This window comes from Loxodonta africana, chromosome 9 (assembly GCF_030014295.1).
Source record: "Loxodonta africana isolate mLoxAfr1 chromosome 9, mLoxAfr1.hap2, whole genome shotgun sequence".
Taxonomy (NCBI): Eukaryota; Metazoa; Chordata; class Mammalia; order Proboscidea; family Elephantidae; genus Loxodonta; species Loxodonta africana.
Genome location: NC_087350.1, coordinates 86,808,033 through 86,828,076, shown reverse-complemented (window position 1 = coordinate 86,828,076; position 20,044 = coordinate 86,808,033).

Here is a 20,044-nt window from a genome sequence, read left to right as displayed (position 1 = left end):
CCGAGTCTGTTCTTCCCTTTTGGTTTTCTAATGCCAGATCTTTGCACATTTCGTTACAATACTTTGTCTTCTCGAGCTGCCCTTTAACATCTTCTGTTCAGCTCTTACTTCACTTCTTCCATTCACTTTAGCTGCTCCATGCTCAAAAGCAAGTTTCAGAGTCTCTTCTGATATCCTTTTTGTTTTTTTTCTTTCTTTCCTGTCTTTTTATTGACCCTCTGCTTTCTTCATGTATGATATCCTTGATGTCATCCCACAGCTCTTCTGGTCTTTGGTCATTAGTGCTCAGTGTGTCATATTCCAGTGGGTTGTGTTTTGGTTCTCACACACTTGTTTTAATTTTCTTCACCTTCTACTTAAACTTGCATATAGACAATTGACAGTCAGTAGGCCCCTGACCTTGTTCTGACTGACTGTATTGAGTTTTTCATCATCTCTTTCCACACATGTAGTTGATTTGATTCCTGTGTTTTCTACCCAGTAAGGACCAAATGTATAGTCACCATTTATGTTGTTGAAAAAAGGTTATTTCAATGAAAAAGTCCTTGGGACTTGAAAAATTTTATCATGTGGTCTCCGGTGTCTTTTCTATCACCACAGCCATGTTTTCCAACTACAGATCCAACTTTTGCATCCCAATCATTAGTAATTATCAATGCATCCTGATTCCATGTTTGATCGATTTCCAAATGCAGAAGTTGGTAAAAATCTTAAATTTATTCTTCTTTGGCATTAGTGGTAAGTACATAAATTTGAAGAGTAGTGGTATTAATCGGTCTTTCTTGGAGGCTTATGGATATTATCCTATCACAGATAGCATTGTACTTCAGGATAGATATTGCTGGCATCTGAAATACCTATATCATAGCTTCCAGCATCACAGTAACACGCAAGCCACCACAACAGGACAAACTGACAGATTCTTGGTGGCTATTTGCCATATTGAATAAAATATATCTGGTTATTTTTTGTGTGTGGTCCTCTTCAACTAATACTCAAAATTGGATCTAGTCTTCTTAGTTGAATTTTTTTTTATTAAAAATAATTTGTTTTTATTTTTTTCATCATTTCTCATTTCCCTGATTTGCACAGCAGTAGAACCACCTGTTTGCAATTTCATCAAATTATGACATGGTTTTATACCACTATTAGCATTTGTTAATAACATCCTACCTTGATATCTTTAGGCAGTACAATTTAAGGGCAATTGGTATGTTTCCTGAGAGGTAAAATTACCCCACATTAAGATTCCAGCCATTGCCTGATATAATCACCTGAAAATCTACTGCCTACTGGGTCTTATTATTGACAAAATGGGTGCATTTCCTAAATATTTAGAAGACTATAAATGTAACAAAGTTTGAAATGATAATTCCACTATTTCAAGGAACATCAACTTCTTCTGCCTGCCAACAAAATAACATATCTATTAGGAGGATATACTGAAATAACATTAAAACAAGCCTTCAAGAATGCCATGAAAAAAATGGTGTTACATAAATTGAGTTTTTTTAAGAATATACCTCAACCATTTTTTTAACCCTGTCTTTGTAAAAATATATTTTGAAATAAGGATTTTTTTTATCCCAATTTAAGAGAGACATTTTTCTTACTAATTTATTATACTTAAGATATAATGATAACCATTTTTCTGTCTTATTTCTTGTAATTTGAGGTGAAATAAATATCTTTCTCTTGAAAGACCTGATTTAAAACTATCTTTTAATTACAGTTTATTTCATTACAGCAACTCTTCAACTTCAAGGATGAAAACAAGGTAGGTTACACTGATATTTTTTTTTAATTAATTTTTATTAAGCTTCAAGTGAACATTTACCATTCCAATCAGTCTGTCACATGTAGGTTTGCATACATCTTACTCCCTTCTCCCACTTGCTCTCCCCCTATTGAGTCAGCCCTTTCAGTCTCTCGTTTCGTGCCAATATTGCCATCTTCCCTCTCTCTCTATCTTCCCATCCCCCCTCCAGTCAAGAGTTGCCAACACACTTTCCAGTGTCCACCTGATTTAATTAGCTCACTCTTCATCAGTATCTCTCTCCCCCCCACTGACCAGTCCTTTTCATGCCTGATGATTTGTCTTCGGGGATGGTTCCTGTCCTGTGCCATCAGAAGTTCTGGGGAGCATTGTCTCTGGGATTCCTCTAGTCGCAGTCATACCATTAGGTATGGTCTTTTTATGAGAATTTGGGGTCTGTATCCCATTGGTCACCTGCTCCCTCAGGAGTTGTCTGTTGTGCTCCCTGACAGGGCAGACATCGATTGTGGCCGGGCACCAACTAGTTCTTCTGGTCTCAGGATAATGTAGGTCTCTGGTTCATGTGGCCCTTTCTGTCTCTTGGGTTCTTAGTTGTCGTGTGACCTTGGTGTTCTTCCTTTGCCTTTGCTCCAGGTGGATTGAGACCAATTGATGTATCTTAGATGGCCGCTTGTTGGCATTTAGGACCCCAGGCGCCACCATTCAAAGTGGGATGCAGAATGTTTTCATAATAGAATTATTTTGCCCATTGACTTAGAAGTCCCCTCAAACCAAGTTCCCCAGACCCCAGCCCCTGCTCTGCTGACCTTTGAAGCTTTCATTTTATCCCGGAAACCTCTTTGCTTTTAGTCCAGTCCAATTGGGCTGAACTTCCTTGTATTGAGTGTTGTCTTTCCCTTCACCCAAAGCAGTTCTTGTCTACTGATTGATCAATAAAAAGCCCTCTCTCTCCCTCCCTCCCTCCCCTCTTTGTAACCACAAAAGTATGTGTTCTTCTCCATTTTTTCTATTTCTCAAGATCTTATAATAGTGGTCTTATACAATATTTGTCCTTTTGCCTCTGACTCATTTCGCTGAGCATAATGCCTTCCAGATTCCTCCATGTTATGAAATGTTTCAGAGATTCGTCACTGTTCTTTATCGATGCGTAGTATTCCATTGTGTGAATATACCACAATTTATTTACCCATTCATCCGTTGACGGACATCTTGGTTGCTTCCAGCTTTTTGCTATTGTAAACAGAGCTGCAATAAACATGGGTGTGCATATATCTGTTTGTGCGAAGGCTCTTGTATCTCTAGGGTATATTCCTAGGAGTGGGATTTCTGGATTGTATGGTAGTTCTATTTCTAACTGTTTAAGATAACGCCAGATGGATTTCCAAAGTGGTTATACCATTTTACAATCCCACCAGCAGTGTATGAGAGTTCTGATCTCTCCGCAGCCTCTCCAACATTTATTATTTTGTGTTTTTTGGATTAATGCCAGCCTTGTTGGTGTGAGATGGAATCTCATCGTAGGTTTAATTTGCATTTCTCTAATGGCTAATGATCGGGAGCATTTTCTCATGTATCTGTTGGCTGCCTGAATATCTTCTTTAGTGAAATGTGTGTTCCAATCCTTTGCCCACTTCTTGATTGGGTTGTTTGTCTTTTTGTGGTTGAGTTTTGACAGAATCATGTAGATTTTAGAGATCAGGTGCTGGTCGGAGATGTCATAGCTGAAAATTCTTTCCCAGTCTGTAGGTGGTCTTTTTACTCTTTTGGTGAAGTCTTTAGATGAGCATAGGTGTTTGATTTTTAGGAGCTCCCAGTTATCTGGTTTCTCTTCATCATTTTTGGTAATGTTTTGTATTCTGTTTATGCCCTGTATTAGGGCTCCTAGGGTTGTCCCTATTTTTTATTCCATGATCTTTATCGTTTTAGTCTTTATGTTTAGGTCTTTGATCCACTTGGAGTTAGTTTTTGTGCATGGTGTGAGGTATGGGTCCTGTTTCATTTTTTTGCAAATGGATATCCAGTTATGCCAGCACCATTTGTTAAAAAGACTATCTTTTCCCCAATTTACTGACACTGGTCCTTTGTCAAATATCAGCTGCTCATACGTGGATGGATTTATATCTGGGTTCTCAATTCTGTTCCATTGGTCTATGTGCCTGTTGTTGTACCAGTACCAGGCTGTTTTGACTACTGTAGCTGTATAATAGGTTCTGAAATCAGGGTTACACTGATATATTTTTAAATCAACTTCCTTGAGGTGTAGCTTACATATAGTAAAATATACTCATTTTTCATGTTTAGTACAGTAAATTTTGGGAAATATATTTACCCATGTAACTAGAATCCCAACCGGACAATAGACATTTTCATAACTCCATAATATCCCCTCATGCACCTTTGCAATTACTCTTCCCCCAGTTCAAGTCCAATGTACCACTAATTTGTTTAACATCATTATGAATTGGTTTTATCTTCTCTCGAATTTTATAAAAATGGAATCACTTACTATGCAAACGTTGTGTCTGTCTTTTTGCTCAGCTTAATGTTTTTGAGATTAAAATTATTTTAAAAGACTATATTTAAATATTTTGTTTAAAATGTTATTGTTCTTAGGTGCCATTGAGTCGGTTCCAACTCATAATGACACTATGTACAACAGAACAAAATAATGCCCGGTCGTTCACCATCTTCACAATCATTGCTGTGCTTGAGCCCATTGTTGCAGTCACTGTGTCAATCCCTCCTTTGAAGGATTTCCTCTTTTTTGCTGACTCTCTACTTTACCAAGCATGATGTCCTTCTCAAGGGACTAGTCCCTTATAACATGTCCAAAGAACATGAAATGAAGTCTTGCCATCCTCAATTTTAAGGAGTATTCTGGTTGCACAACTTCCAGGACAAATTTGTTCATTCTTCTGGCAGTGCATAGTATATTCAAATTCTTTGCCAACACTGTAATTCAAAGGCCTCAATTCTTCTTTCATCTTCCTTATTCATTGCCCAGGTTTTGTATGCTTATGAGGCAACTGAAAATACCATGGCTTATGTCAGGTGCACCTTTGTCCTCAAAGTGACAACTTAGCTTTTTAACACTTTAAAAAGGTCTTTTGCAGCAGATTTGCCCAATGCAATATGTCGATTTCATGACTGCTGCTTTCGTAGGCATTGATTGTGGATCCAAGTAAAATGAAATCATTGACAACCTCAGTTTTTTCTCCATTTATCATGATGTTGCTTATTGGTCCAGTTGTGAGTATTTTTGTTTTCTTTATGTTGAGGTGTAATCCATATTGAAGGCTGTAGTCTGATCTTCAACAGTAAGTGCTTCAAATCTTCTTCACTTTCAGCAAACAAGGTTCTGTCATCTGAGCATCACAGATTGTTATTGAGTCTTTCTTTAATTCTGATCCCACGTTCTTCTTCACATAGAACAGCCTCTTGGATTATTTGTTCAGCATACAGATTGAATAAATATGGTGAAAGAACACAACCCTGACAGACATCACAGAGGTGATCACATTATATCAAATCTCATCATGGAGGTGATTGCATCATTATACAACTGCCAAACTACATCATAAGTGCCAAACCACTGACAATCATGGCCCAGCCAATTTAACCTTAATGACCACAAACATTGCCTTTGATTTCTTTGTGCTGCTGTAAAAGAAATACCACAAGTGGGGACTTTAAAGAACAGAAATTTATTTTCTCATAGCTCCATTACTGTCCAGTCGATTCCAACTCATAGCAACCCTATAGGGTTGAACTGCCCTATAGAGTTTCCAAGAAGCAGCTGGTGGATTTGAACTGTCAATCTTCTGGTTAACAGCAGAGCTTTTAACCACTGTGGCACTGGGGCTCCTCATAGTTCAGAAGACAAGAAATCTGAATTCAGGGTACTGGCTCTAGAAAGGAAGCTCTCTTTCTCCGTCAGCTCTAGAGGAAGAACTTTGTCTCTTTCAACTTTCGTAGTTCCAGTGTTCCTAGGTTCGTTGGTGATCTTCAAGTTGGTCTGTGTTCTTCCTCACCTCTCATTTTGTGCATAATTCTGTGTCTAATCTGCTCTTGTTTATAACTCAGAAGCAATTAGGTTCAGGACACACCCTACACTGATACAGTCTCATTAACATAACAAAGAAAGCCCTATCCCCAAATAAGATTACTCTCAAAGATATAAAACAAAAAAACACTAGCCATTGAGTCTGTTCTGACTCAGGGGTGACCCAATGTGTACAGGGTAAAACTGTACTCCATAGGGTTTTCATGGCTGTGATCTTTTGGAAGCAGAATGCCAGGCCTTTCTTCCAAGGAGCCTCTGGGTGGGTTCCAATCATCAACCTTTTGGTTAGTAACTGAGCACTTAACCATTTGTGACACTCTGAGACTCCTTCCACAGGTATAGGGGTTAGGATTCCAACATATATTTTGGGGGGATACTACTCAATGCATAGCAAACATTTTGAAATATCTCTCTGGTAACTGTGAAAAATTATCATTTTTTAAAATTTAATAGGATAGTATATTTTACTATATTGGACCATACTTGCTTTATTAGAATAAATTCCACTTGGTCACGATGTGCTATTTTTTAGTATGCTGTTAGTTCTGTTTGCAAATATTTAATATGAGATTTTACATCAATATTTGTACATGATTTTGTTTGTAGTTGTCCTTTATGATATAATCTTTTCATTTTTTTAGGATCAATATTGTACTAGTTTCATAGAACAAATATGAAACCTTTCCTTCCATTTCTAAAGTTTTTCCATGTCATATCACTGGCCATTAAAATAAAGTATATTTGATGTCATTCAGTAAAAACAATGACTCTAGAGTCTTGACATTGTTCCAAGTCAGTTACCATAAAAGTGACGAGACTAAAGATGTGTTCCAAATATTGTATCTTGCTGATACAGTAATGTATAGGTAGTCCCCAGTGTATAGAAGGCCCTTACTCTGACAACTGCTCCATTTTAAGTTGGTTCTGACATGTGTAGAATACCTTTTCTTTTTTTTTAGTTTTCATTATTATTGCCTTTTATTATTATTATAAGTATCTTCATAAATCTGATCTTTATCATTGGGGGTTGGAAACACTACATCTGGGAATAATAATATCAGCAAATTACACATTGCAACATTGGGTGTGGTACATATTACTAATGCTAAAAAAAAATGATAAGACGTACCAAAAAAAAAAAAAGTGCAGTTATAACTCAAATATGTCATAAGTCAGGAACTACCTGTATACTTAATAAGGATTTGCAATCTCACTTGTTTGTCAGTAACAATTATAGGATTTATCCAGCAATCAGTTTTTGTTCAATAATCAATAATTATTCAACTTTGTACTCAAAATGTGCATTGTTCTCTCCTGTATTTATGAAAGTCCATTATAGATTAAAAAAAAAAAAAATACAGGGGCATAAAATAGACTCCAGTGCAGTGGTGTACTGGAGTTGGCTCATACCGCCTCTCAAGAGCTGATTGCACCTCTTCCCAGCTCTACATTTAGTGATAGCTCATTGACAACTTAAAATCTCCATGGCTGGAGTAATTATGTCATGGAAATCAGCAAATGGTACCAATCAACTTCCCTTTTATTCACCTTCTCGGGAGCCCTTTGTTAAACATATAGACATACACCATGTTTTAAGGTCTTCTGGGGAAATGGGGCACTCTACGATGAAGTAGCTTCAAAGAGGAACTTGGAAAATTTAATAAAAATTAGCTAATTGAAGAGCAGATATGATACAGGTGTGCAGTCAGCATACATGAGCAGACAAAGGTGAGGAAGTGCACGCCATACTTAAAGGCCCGAAAAAATGGTAGCATGCAGTTGCAGAGGTAGGCGTCACAAAATCGTGAAAAATGCAGATGAAGAAGTAGAGTGAAGAATGACTATTGTAAATATTCAAGAATCATGGACTTCAGATAAGGACAAAAAGTTGACAATTTTTCAAAAGGAAAGTGGTATAATTCCATAAGCATTTTATAATATCCACTCCAGATGTAAATGGATTGGGTAGGGGAAATCAACAAAAGATATTACTGAGGCCAAGGAAGAGTAGCAGGGTCTGCTGTTACCATCCCACTACACATAATTAGAATATTGAAAAAAATCTACCAAACAACTATTTTCAGATACTGACCAACAGGTAGCACAGGACTGTGCTCTCTTAGAGAAGGGAACTAATGAAATGAGCCATATGATTACTCTGGCTTTCTGCCTGACAGGAATTTTTAGAATGTGGAGCAAGGGGAGGAACCCTTGTGGTCTCACTTGGTTTGGAAAACCAGAGTTCAGAGTTTGGAGAGGTGAGGCATCTGGAATTTATGGGCCTGATTTGTAGAGAAGTCAGATCAGAGAAAGAGTCCCAGATATTTTATAGGGGGGAAATTCTGAGTCTTCTGCAGGTAAATATGAAAAAAAACATGGAATTAAAGCCCTTGAGGCTTAGCCAGAAACAAATTATGAGAAAGAACAAATATCAGAGGTCTGCAAACCATAAAATCCCATACCTCACATAAGGCTGGGATAAATTTGTGTTCTTAATATTCATATTTAAGGAAATCTTTGCTACATTGGTCATTCAGTAGAGACCCTAGAAAAGTCAAACTTTTAAGTGAAAATAAATTAAATCTAGAGTAAAGGCCACTCTAGAGCTGCCCTTAAAAGGTTAAAAACAAGCCTAAAAGGATTAAACTGATCTACTATTAACTCCCTTAAAGAATAAACTACACCACTCTTAAAAAAAAAAAAAAAAATGTTAAATCTAGAATTCAACAATATGAAATTTACAATATCTGTCATCCAGATAAAAATTATCAGGTGTATCAGTGTACAGGAAAATAAGCTTCAAAACAAGGAGAAAATCCATTCAATAAAAAGAAAATCAGAAAAAAAAAATGATAGAAGGGGCAGATAAATTTGCTAAAAAATCACTGTAAATTTGCACAATAAGTGCAATCATGTAGAAATCAATATGAATAAAAAAAAAAAATGGGTGGCAGGAAAAAGAACCTAATGGAATTTTTAGGACTGAAAAATCCAAACCTAAAACGAAAAGTTCATAGAACAAAATGAACAGCGTGTTAGTTACTGCAAAGATCACTGAGCTTGTAGACAAAAACTGGCAAGTACCAAGAAATGAAACAAAGAATATATATATACACATACTAAAAAGCAAAAATTAAAAAAGCCTTGTAGACCTGAGGGAAAATATCAAGCAGTCTAGCACGCTTGTGGTTGGAATTTCAAAAGGAGATAAGGGAGACAGCGAAGAAAGAAAAACTACTTGAAGTAATAATGGCACCCCAATGGATGGCAGGTTCCAGTGAAATACTCTATAGGATAAAAAAACGGCATATATTAATACACTAAATACTATAGACAGCTGAACTTTCAAATAAGCAAATGACTAAAACACTTATAACCTAAACAAACAAAATATAAGTCAGAATAAAAACACCCGCTGTGATTTAATCATGGCATTGTCAAATATAAATAATATCAGGTCATAAATTGAATTTTTTTTTTCAAATCTCTCCTTCCTTTCCCAAGTTGCTCCTCCCCCATTAACATAAACTCACTGCTTCCTAAATTTCCTATCTAATCTTTTGAGTTGCTGTTCTCAGTTTGATCCCATATAGATAGATCTTAAAAGAGCACAGTGCTCAAGGCAGGCATTCTTTACTAGTTAAGCTAAACTAATGCTTGATCATAAGAAGACTTCAAGGGTGGATTATTTCTTTTCATTTTTGAGTTTTAAGAGTTCTTTACATATTCTGAATAGCAGACCCTCATCATATATATGACTTGCAAATATAATCTCCCATTCTGTGGGTTGTCTTTCACTTTATTTGTTTGTCTGCCTATTTATTTTTTGAACATTTCCCAGCGACATCCAACTTCCCAGTGACATCCAATAAGCCTCGAGTTTCTCTCAATTTTTCTCAATTGCTCTCAAATGCATCCTTTTTATTTCTCTTCCCTTTGCCATTGCCTTGGTTAGTCATGGCCCTCACCACTTGTCCCCTGGACCATTAGCAGCAACTGATCTCTGGCCACCAACCAAAGTCCCTTTCAGTGTCTACCCTCCACCGCCAGTCCTACAGCTGCCTCTCCAATAAGTAAACTGTATCATCTCCTTTCCCAACCTAAAATCCTTTACTAGTTCCTTTGTACCATAGGATAATAGCAAAAAAGGTCCCGCACCACCTACTTTTTTTCCCCAGCAACTTCTCCCACAACCATTGTATCTCCCACAATCATTGCCTATCACCATCATGACTTAGATTTGGGATATCATTATTTCTAACAGAGCCAGAGTGTGGGCAGATCATGCCTACAATAAATGAGTAACCTGCTTAAGAGTATTTTAATTAGCATTCCATGTAGCTGATTTGCACTAATGGTGGCAATAATGAGAGAGGGATAGTAGAGTAGGAAAAACGTACACAGGCTTTTTTGGAGGCAAAGATAATTTTAACTCCCATCTTTACCACCTACTAGTTGTGTAAACTGGTTGTGCAAGAAAATTGCCACTTTGAGCCTTAGTCTCTTGATTGTTGAAGTTATAATTTTGAACAACCCATGTTCTCTTTATGCAGACTGCTTTGAGAAATAAATTGCTGTACATTTCAATAGAGTATGCAGGATCCTCTTCAAATTCTTATTAAGACTTATTTAAGTTTGTGTTCAGATCCTACCATCTTTATTTAATACACTAACCTCAGGATTCAAATGTGTTATTGACTTTAGTACAGTTTTAGTTTTAAAATGTATTATTGCAATAGGTAAAAAAATTGGGAGTTACATGTTTATGAGCCTCAAGCAACTCTAAAAAATCATAGGATCCACCAAGAGACAGCTACAGGAGACATCTCTTTATAATTAATAATTTATACTAAAATAAATGAAAATATTTTAGAGGAAATATTTAAGAGACAAATATCTATGATTTTATCAGAGAAGGTTTTATCAGTTTGCTTTGGGAAAAGCAACACTTTCTGGGACATGGTGCTTTTCCTAGGGCAGGCATCCTCTTCCCCAGCAAAGTTATACACAGAGAGTGCCAGTTTAATGCTCTGGAGAAGACAGTCATGCCTCCTGAGTTCAGCTCATGCATCTTAATGAAGTATCACATTTCCTGTAGCTGACCACATTTCAGGCCTTTTGACAAAACCCATATAAAAAAAAGATGTGATGTTCAGGAAACGGAGGTGGCTTGAATAATTCAACAGCTACATATAAGCCTATGAAATATTAAAAGGACAATAGTGTACAATGAGGACTTTTACAGAGGTTCAAGGGTGACATCCGTCTCCTCCTTGTACCGTTGACAGTTTGGCTATCATGACGGCTGACATGGTATGCTGATGAGACAATGATTACAATGGAGCTAATCAGTACTTTAACAAAAGCTAAACCAGCTTTGTGACATTCAGACCATTAAAAAAATAAAAGAGCTCAAAAACTTGAACCATTATTGAAATACTGAACTGTTATTAAAAATCATTTCGAAGAACATCACATCCTTGCTACTTTTAAAAAATTTGTTATGAATCAGAACTGCTCAGCCAGCTATGCCTTTCCTTCAAAAATATGGTGGATTTTAATAATCACTTTCCAAAGCAAAAGGTAAGAAAGCAGGTGCACAGCCTCTTAGGTTGTGCCGACGTGATTTGAGGAACTGAGACTTATCATTTCTCATGGCACATCCACATACGCAACCCCACAGTGTAGTCAGGAGCAACCCCATCCAGGTTGCAGACCGTACTGTTGATACCCATGTAAGGCAAACGGGCCCAAACAGGGCCTCACTTTTCTTAATTTCAAATCTTTGACTTAAGCCCTATAGTATGCCTTAAAACTTTCTATTAGTTTCTAAAAATATACTTGTCTATCATTTTCTTCACTTCTTTGGGCATAACAATGAGTTTACATAAAACTGATTACATAGAGGGATATTCTACCCACTTTATGTAAATGTCTAAGTAAGATGTTTAAAATAAATTACCATGCTATTTTTCTATTACTTGAAGTCTCTGTTTTTCTTCTTTGCATTTCTAATGCTGTGTACCTAGTTTTCACTTTGAAGAGATACAGAAGGACGTGAGGAAGTGGAGCGGAAGGGACTTGATTTCCAGAAGGATAGTTCCCTGTGGTAGCTATGTTTCTGATCTCGTTGTCAGATGACTACTATAAGTCAGATAAGCGATGATGCTGAATTTCCATCAAACACTCAGGGTATGTTTTAAATTCATTCATAATGTATGAAAATTGACAATGTGCCCAAAACTACATATGACAGATTCAGGAATGGCAGTGAGTACTGAGAATGATGATTTCTGTTTTCTGGGCACTAAAATAAACTCAGAAGGGCCATAAAACAAACAATTAAATGGCGAAGTAAATGCTTTCCATATAGACTTTTCACAATATTTTACAGGTTTTAAATTGCTTCTACCTGCATAATTGCATAGGAACTCTACTTTGTATAATCCTGTAGGGGAAATTTAGAAAGATGGTGGGGACCTTCCATTCCAAACAGAAGTAGTTTCACAAGCTAGGCACTGTATTAGTTACTGGGTACCCAGAGGTAGGTAAGACAAGGAGTATGCCTTTGGGAGCAGAGGCAGGGTTGGAAGAGCAAATCACCTTTGAAATTGTTGGTATTTCAGTGTTTTTTTTTTTTTTTTGCAAACAGTATCCAACTATTCTAGCTGAAATCCACTACACTTACCTTTCCTTCTAGACTAGCTTAATGGGACAATTATTATTTCTTGTAGGCTCACTGTTACTGGAATAACAAGAAAACCACTGACTCATTCCTTGACCATAGTAAAATTATCAAATCATAATGGCACAATTTCACTCCTGAATGTCAGTAGAGTAGTCCTACAAGGAAATGATACAATTCTATCTGTATTGGTATTTGAAGGGAAATCCAGGACGAAGCCATTCTCACCTTCTCATGCTCAACTTTTGTGAAGTTTCTCTTGGTCTCAGAGGTCTCCCAAAGAGCTTTAGCATATATATATATGCTATCTTTCTCATAAATTCATGTTCTTATCTCACCCCTGAACATAATAATTCTTTAGTTAAAATCTTGCAAATTGTAAATGTTCCTTGGCTTCTCTAATGTAGCTTCATTGCTTGCATTCTTTTATTTATACATTTTCTGTTACTGGATTGCATGCTCTTTGAGGACGTGGGTTTTGCCTTAGTCATTGGTATAATGTTATTGCTGTTTCTTTTATAATGTGCGGCATTTAGTGGAATTCACAAAAATCATACCATCTTTTTCATCAAAAGCTTTTTGCTTTCTTTTCTTTTAATGTTTGAGAGTTACATCAGTAGATAATACACACAGACATCACAGCACAAACAGTAGAAACCGAATGATGATAATCATATGATCCTTGTTTGCCAAAAATTCAAAGCAGATTTTCATCAGCAGCATTAGAAGAAGGTTTTCCTCAAAAATGACTATAAAAATCAATATTACTTCCAAACATAGCTTTAAATTGTTGTTGTTGTTAGGTGCCGTCGAGTCAGTTCTGACTCATAGCGACCCTATGCACAACAGAACAAAACACTACCCCGTCCTGCGCCATCCTTACAATCGTTATGTTTGAGCTCATTGTTGCAGCCACTGTGTCAATCCACCGTGTTGAGGGTCTTCCTCTTTTCCGCTGACCCTGTACTCTGCCAAGCATGATGTCCTTCTCCAGGGACTGATCCCTCCTGACAACATGTCCAAAGTATGTGAGACGCAGTTTCGCCATCCTTGCCTCTAAGGAGCATTCTGGCAGTACTTCCTCCAAGACAGATTTGTTCATTCTTTTGGCAGCCCATGGAATATTCAATAGTCTTTGCCAACACCACAATTCAAAGGCGTCAATTCTTCTTTGGTCTTCAGTATTCGTTGTTCAGCTTTCACATGCATATGATGTGATTGAAAATACCATGCCTTGGGTCAGGCGCACCTTAGTCTTCAGGGTGACATCTTTGTTCTTCAACACTTTAAAGAGGTCCTTTGCAGCAGATTTGCCCAATGCAATGCGTCTTTTGACTTCTTGACTGCTACTTCCATGGCTGTTGATTGTGGATTCAAGTAAAATGAAATCCTTGACAACTTCAATCTTTTCTCCGTTTCTCATCATGTTGCTCATTGGTTCTGTTGTGAGGATTTTTGTTTTCTTTATGCTGAGGTGTAATCCATACTGAAGGCTGTGGTCTTTGATCTTCATCAGTAAGCACTTCAAGTCCTCTTCACTTTCAACAAGCAAGGTTGTGTCATCTGCATAACACAGGTTGTTAATGAGTCTTCCTCCAATCCTGATCCTCCATTCTTCTTCATATAGTCCAGCTTCTCATATTATTTGTTCAGCATACAGGTTAAACAGGTATGGTGAAAGAGTACAACCCTGATGCATACCTTTCCTGACTTTAAACCAACCAGTACCCCCTTGTTCTGTCCAAACAACAGCCTCTTAATCTATGTAAAGGTTCCTCATTGATAATTACTGGCCATTGGAATGGGAAAGCTGGAAACAAAGAAGGATCAGTAGTTGGAAAATATGGCCTTGGTGATAGAAACAATGCCAGAGATCAAATGATAGAATTTTGCAAGACCAGCGACTTCTTCTTTGCAAATACCTTCTTTCACCGAAATAAATGGCGACTATACACATGGACCTCACCAGATGTAACACACAGAAATCAAATTGACTACATCTGTGGAAAGAGACAATGGAAAAGCTCAATATCATCAGTCAGAACAAGGCCAGGGGCTGACTGTGGAACAGACCATCAACTGCTCATATGCAAGTTCAAGCTGAAACTGAAGGAAATCAGAGCAAGTCCACAAGAGCCAAAATATGACCTTGAGTGTATCCCACACGAATTTAGAGACCATCTCAAGAAGAGATTTGACGCATTGAACAGTAGTGACCAAAGACTAGACGAGTTGTGGAATGACACCAAGGACATCATCCATGAAGAAAGCAAGAGGTCACTGAAAAGAAAGGAAAGAAAGAAAAGATCAAGATGGATGTCAGAGGAGACTCTAAAACTTGCTCTTGAGTGTCAAGCAGCTAAAGCAAAAGGAAGAATCAATGAAGTAAAAGAACTGAACAGAAGATTTCAAAGGGCCTCTCAAGAGGACAAAGTAAAGTATTATAATGACATGTGTAAAGAGCTGGAGATGGAAAACCAAAAGGGAGGAACAAACTTAACCTTTCTCAAGCTGAAAGAACTGAAGAAAAATTCAAGCCTCGAGTTGCAATAGTGAAGGATTTCATGGGGAAAATATTAAACGATGCAGGAAGCATCAAAAGAAGATGGAAGGAATACACAGAGTCATTATACCAAAAAGAATTAGTCAATATTCAACCATTTCAAGAGGTGGCATATGATCAGGAACCAATGGTACTGAAGGAAGAAGTCCAAGCTGCTCTGAAGACATTGGCAAAAAACAAGGCTCCAGGAATTGATGGAATATCAGTTGAGATGTTTCAACAAACAGATGCAGCGCTGGAGGTGCTCACTCATCTATGACAAGAAATATGGAAGACAGCTTCTTGGCCAACTGACTGGAAGAGATCCATATTTATGCCTATTCACAAGAAAGGTGATCCAACTGAATGTGGAAATTATAGAACAATATCAGTGATATCACATGCAAGCAAAATTTTGCTGAAGATCATTCAAAAACGGCTGCAGCAGTATATCGACAGGGAAATGCCAGAAATTCAAGCCGGTTTCAGAAGAGAACATGGAACCAGGGATATCATTGCTGATGTCAGATGGATCCTGACTGAAAGCAGAGAATACCAGAAGGATGTTTGCCTGTGTTTTATTGACTATGCAAAGGCATTCGACTGTGTGGATCATAACAAACTATGGATAACACTGCGAAGAATGGGAATTCCAGAACACTTAATTGTGCTCATGAGGAACCTTTAGATAGCTTTAATTTAGGAGTATTCTTTTACACTCCTAATTTTAGGAAGAATGATCTTATTAAGAAAGAGCATTAAAAAAAACTTCTTGCTGTAGAGTTGATTCTGACTCATAGCGACCCTATAAGACTGAGTAGAACTGCCCCATATGGTTTCCAAGCATTCATTTAAACTGGGGGATTCGAACTGCCGACCTTTTGTTTAGCACTCTTAACCATTATGCCACCAGGGTTTCCAAGACAAAGTATAGAAAAAATTGTTTTGTATCTGGAGTTCTAGTGCAAAAATAGACATATGCTGAATGGATTTTTGCAGGGAAAGTTAATTCAACTAATGAAAATAAATCATATTTTACAGAAGATGTTTAATTACTTTAAGGGGCAAAAGAGTGTGTGTGTGTGTGTGTAAAAAAGCCACTGGTTTTTCTGTTTTGACTTCTCTTAAAAAGAAGCTAAAATAAGTGCACACGCTAGAAATGAAGTGAAATTATAAATAATCGGCATGTATTTGGACAACCACGGAGTTACTCATTGTTGAGAATATCATGTGGTACGTATTCTCAAGCGCCAGTCTGTTTTATGAGGGAGATAAAACACACCCAGCCACGCTTTCCCTCTTTAGGACATATTCTGTCTTTTGTCTTTAACTTTCCTGTTTCTTTAATTGAAATTTTCTTTATCTCTTTTTGTGTAGGAATGCCATATTTTATTAAAATTCTTATTAAATACGTAAATAAGGCAGCGTTCTACAGATTAAGTGCTGAACAGATTAGAGTACCAGTAGATCTGGGTTCTAATCTCAACTCTGTCATCTAATAAATGTGTTTTAACTGCCCATGAAAGTTTTTCTTTTTTCTGAGAATTATATTACATAATGTGCATGAAAATACTTTGAAAATTATACAGTTTTGAATGTATATTCCCATTTTAGTTATAATAATTTGGATGATCTAGAAGCCCTAAAGAGATCTGGTAGTGAAGTAGTTAAGCACTTAGCTGTTAACTGGAAGATTGGTGGTTCAAACCCACCAAGTGCTTCATGGGAGAAAGACGTAGCCGTCTGCTTCCAAAAATATTACAGCCTTGGAAGCCTTATGGGGCAGTTCTAGTCTGTCCTATAGGGTCTCTATGAGCTGGAATCAGCTCAACAGCAATGTTCATTTTGTTTATTTGTTTAAAGGAGCCTCGTTCGCCCAATGGTTAAGTGCTCAGCTCCTAGCCAAAAGGTGGGCGGTTCAACCCCACCCAGAGACTAAAAAAAAAAAAAAAAAAAAAACCCAGAGACTACGTGGGAGAAAAACCTGGTAATCTGCTCCTGGAAAGAGTACAGACTAGAAAACTCTATGAGCCAGTCCTACTCTGTCACGAGGGGTTCCTATGAGTCAATACAGACTCAACAACATCTGACAACTTCAACGACACACTTACTTCATAAAACCCTATTTTAAATTCATTGATTTTAGGTGAATATCGGCAGATATCCTGCTCTGAAAAATGAGGAAACCCCTATTTTTAAGCCCGGGGAGCGTTATTCAAAATCTTGAAAATTGCCTTGGCCTGTGCACTAAGGAGTCAGGAGAATGGCGAACTGCTGTAGCAATGGACCAGGATCCCTTTCAGCTGCTGGATCCTGGAGGGACAGGAGTCCTGGGGAAGACACTAGGGTGGCTGGGTTGGTGAAAGGGGTGATATTAGTGGGTTGTGTTAATAACAAGTAATAACTTGCACAACAGTACTGCTGCAAGCTAGGTGAATATCAGTCCTCCTTAGACGTCCTTCTAATTACACTTTCCCAATCTAACACCAGTATGATTTGTTATATCATTATTCTTCATTCTGCTAGTGGTTAACTCCTCACATTTAAACAGTATACCCAAAGTTCTATAAATTAATTTATGAGTTTTAAATTAACCAATTGATGGTATAGAAATAGAAGATAAGAATGATCAGCTCACTTAAAATACTTTACCAATTTCTTACCCAGCCAATTAAAAAAATAGAAAATATGTGATACCTTCTAGAGATGTCATGAAGAAAATATGGGAAGATTTTCTACTTTCAACAACCAATTTCTCTTCCGCCTTCAGGATTTAAGAAATAATCATATAATTGCCATAAATATCTCACAGTGTGTCTGATGAATTACACGTATGAATGCATGCAGTATTATAAATCACATAGAAGCAAAACGCTATTTCATTTGAATGTTATAACCTAGTTATGTGACTTAAATTTTTCCTCAAGCAAAATAAGAGTATTGAAAAATTACAATATGACTTTCGAAGGGGGAAGGGAAAAAGGACAAGGTGTGAGGGGGCAATTACACTGGTTTGTCCTTCACTGTATAAAACTGGTCCTTCCTGAACCTTTCACACAGTAATATGGGTTATTCTATCTCATGGCCCTTAAGTCATTTTCAAAGCTTAAAATGTATTTCCTAGCTTACAGTTTAGACATAAAGCTCTGAAACTCCACCTCCACTAATGGCTGAAACAAACAGAGGCTGGATTTACAAGGAGGGAGTAATGAGCATGAAGAACTCTGGACATGCACTAATTTTTTTAGTGAAAACATACGTGGTTGTGTTCATGGAAAATCACTATTTCACCGGAGGAGAGGAGTCCAACAAACCACTGCTTTCGAGTCGATTCTGACTCATAACAGACCCTATAGGACAAGAGTAGAACTGCCCCACAGAGTTTCCAAGGAGCGCCTGGTGGATTCGAACTGCTGACCTTTTTGTTAGCAGCAGTAGCTCTTATCTACTATGTAACCAGTGTTTCCTGGGAGATGAAAAAAAAAATTATTTTTTAGATTAAAATTAATATTTGAAATGGCATTTAAAAATGGAAGAGAAGTGTTAATACTGGCATGGCCAGTTCCCTCTGGCCAAGAGCAGTCAGAAGCCCTCAGTTCGACAGCTAGACTTTCCTGGGATCAGTGAAAGAAATAGATGAAAATATAACTGGTGATAATTGAACCCACAGTAGCAATTGGCTGTAACCATGAGTTCTTAAGAAAGGAAAAGCCTGTGGAATAGTTGAAAATTTTCCAAAAATATCAAGAGTATGATGTCCTTGGGAGAATCTCTGATACTATATTCTTGCTATTCCTAAATTTTTGCTCTCTCATGAAAAATCTCAATTACGTTGTTTTAATCCCCATTTTTACAACACTTTGAACAAAATGAAGCCATTAGCATGTTAATATTTTAAACCCTCAGTGTAGTTAATGTTTCTGCTTTTGTAACTCGTAATTTGATTTGACTCAGGGTATGTCCATCTCATGCCACTCTGTCTTTCATTTTCATTTGTTCTATGATTTCAATACTTGATTTGGCTCAAGTTCTGACTCAGCACTGAGATTTCTAAACAAATCAGTTTATGTCCAGAAACCCCTGTCTCCCCAGTGGGTGAATAAATTTAATATGACTATAAATGTAATCCATAGAATGTCATGATTGGAAGAAATATTACCTACCTTATGCCTGAATCACCTCCAGAACTTCCCTGCCATTGTTGTAATCACCTTTGTGCAAAACCTTTTTCAAGTGTATAACGCAGTCCATATTTGGACAGTCCTGTTTTAGAAAACTCTTCCTCTGAATTCCCTCTCTGTCTAACTGATATACACTGATGACAAATTTACACACAGTAACCAAAATATGCTAGCCCAGTTTCTGTTCATATGTGAAAAAAGAGCTATTTAAGAAAGCCGTTAGTACACAACCTATTATATTTAAGTTCATTTATGACAAATCAAGTTAAAATGTCAAATTGACTTCAGACTGAATACCTTATTAGCCTATATGCACATTAAAACCATACCATTTTTCTCAGGATACAGCTTCTAAGACATTACCAAGCCTTTTTCTCTGACCCACTAATTCCTAGGATTGAGGAATATTCCATTTCATTCCCTCTGCTTATCTAAATTCCAAGCATTTATCAGTGTCTATATCATTTTATGATATGAAACCCTGGTAGTGCAGTGGTTAAGAGCTCAGGCTGCTAACCAAAAGGTCAGCAGTTTGAATTGACTAGCCACTCCTTGGAAACTCTATGAGGCAGTTCTTCTCTGCTCTATAGGGTCGCTATGAGTTGGAATCAACTTGACAGCAACGGGTTTGGTTTTGATACATCATTATATACTTCCTCTGTTAATTTTTTCCTAAACCTTAAGAAGTATCTCTTGACATAGAAGAATTATTATATTAGATTTCTAGAGCTGCCATACTAAAATACCACCAAGTGGTGGCTTTAAAGAACAGAAATTTATTTTTTTAAGCTGGAGG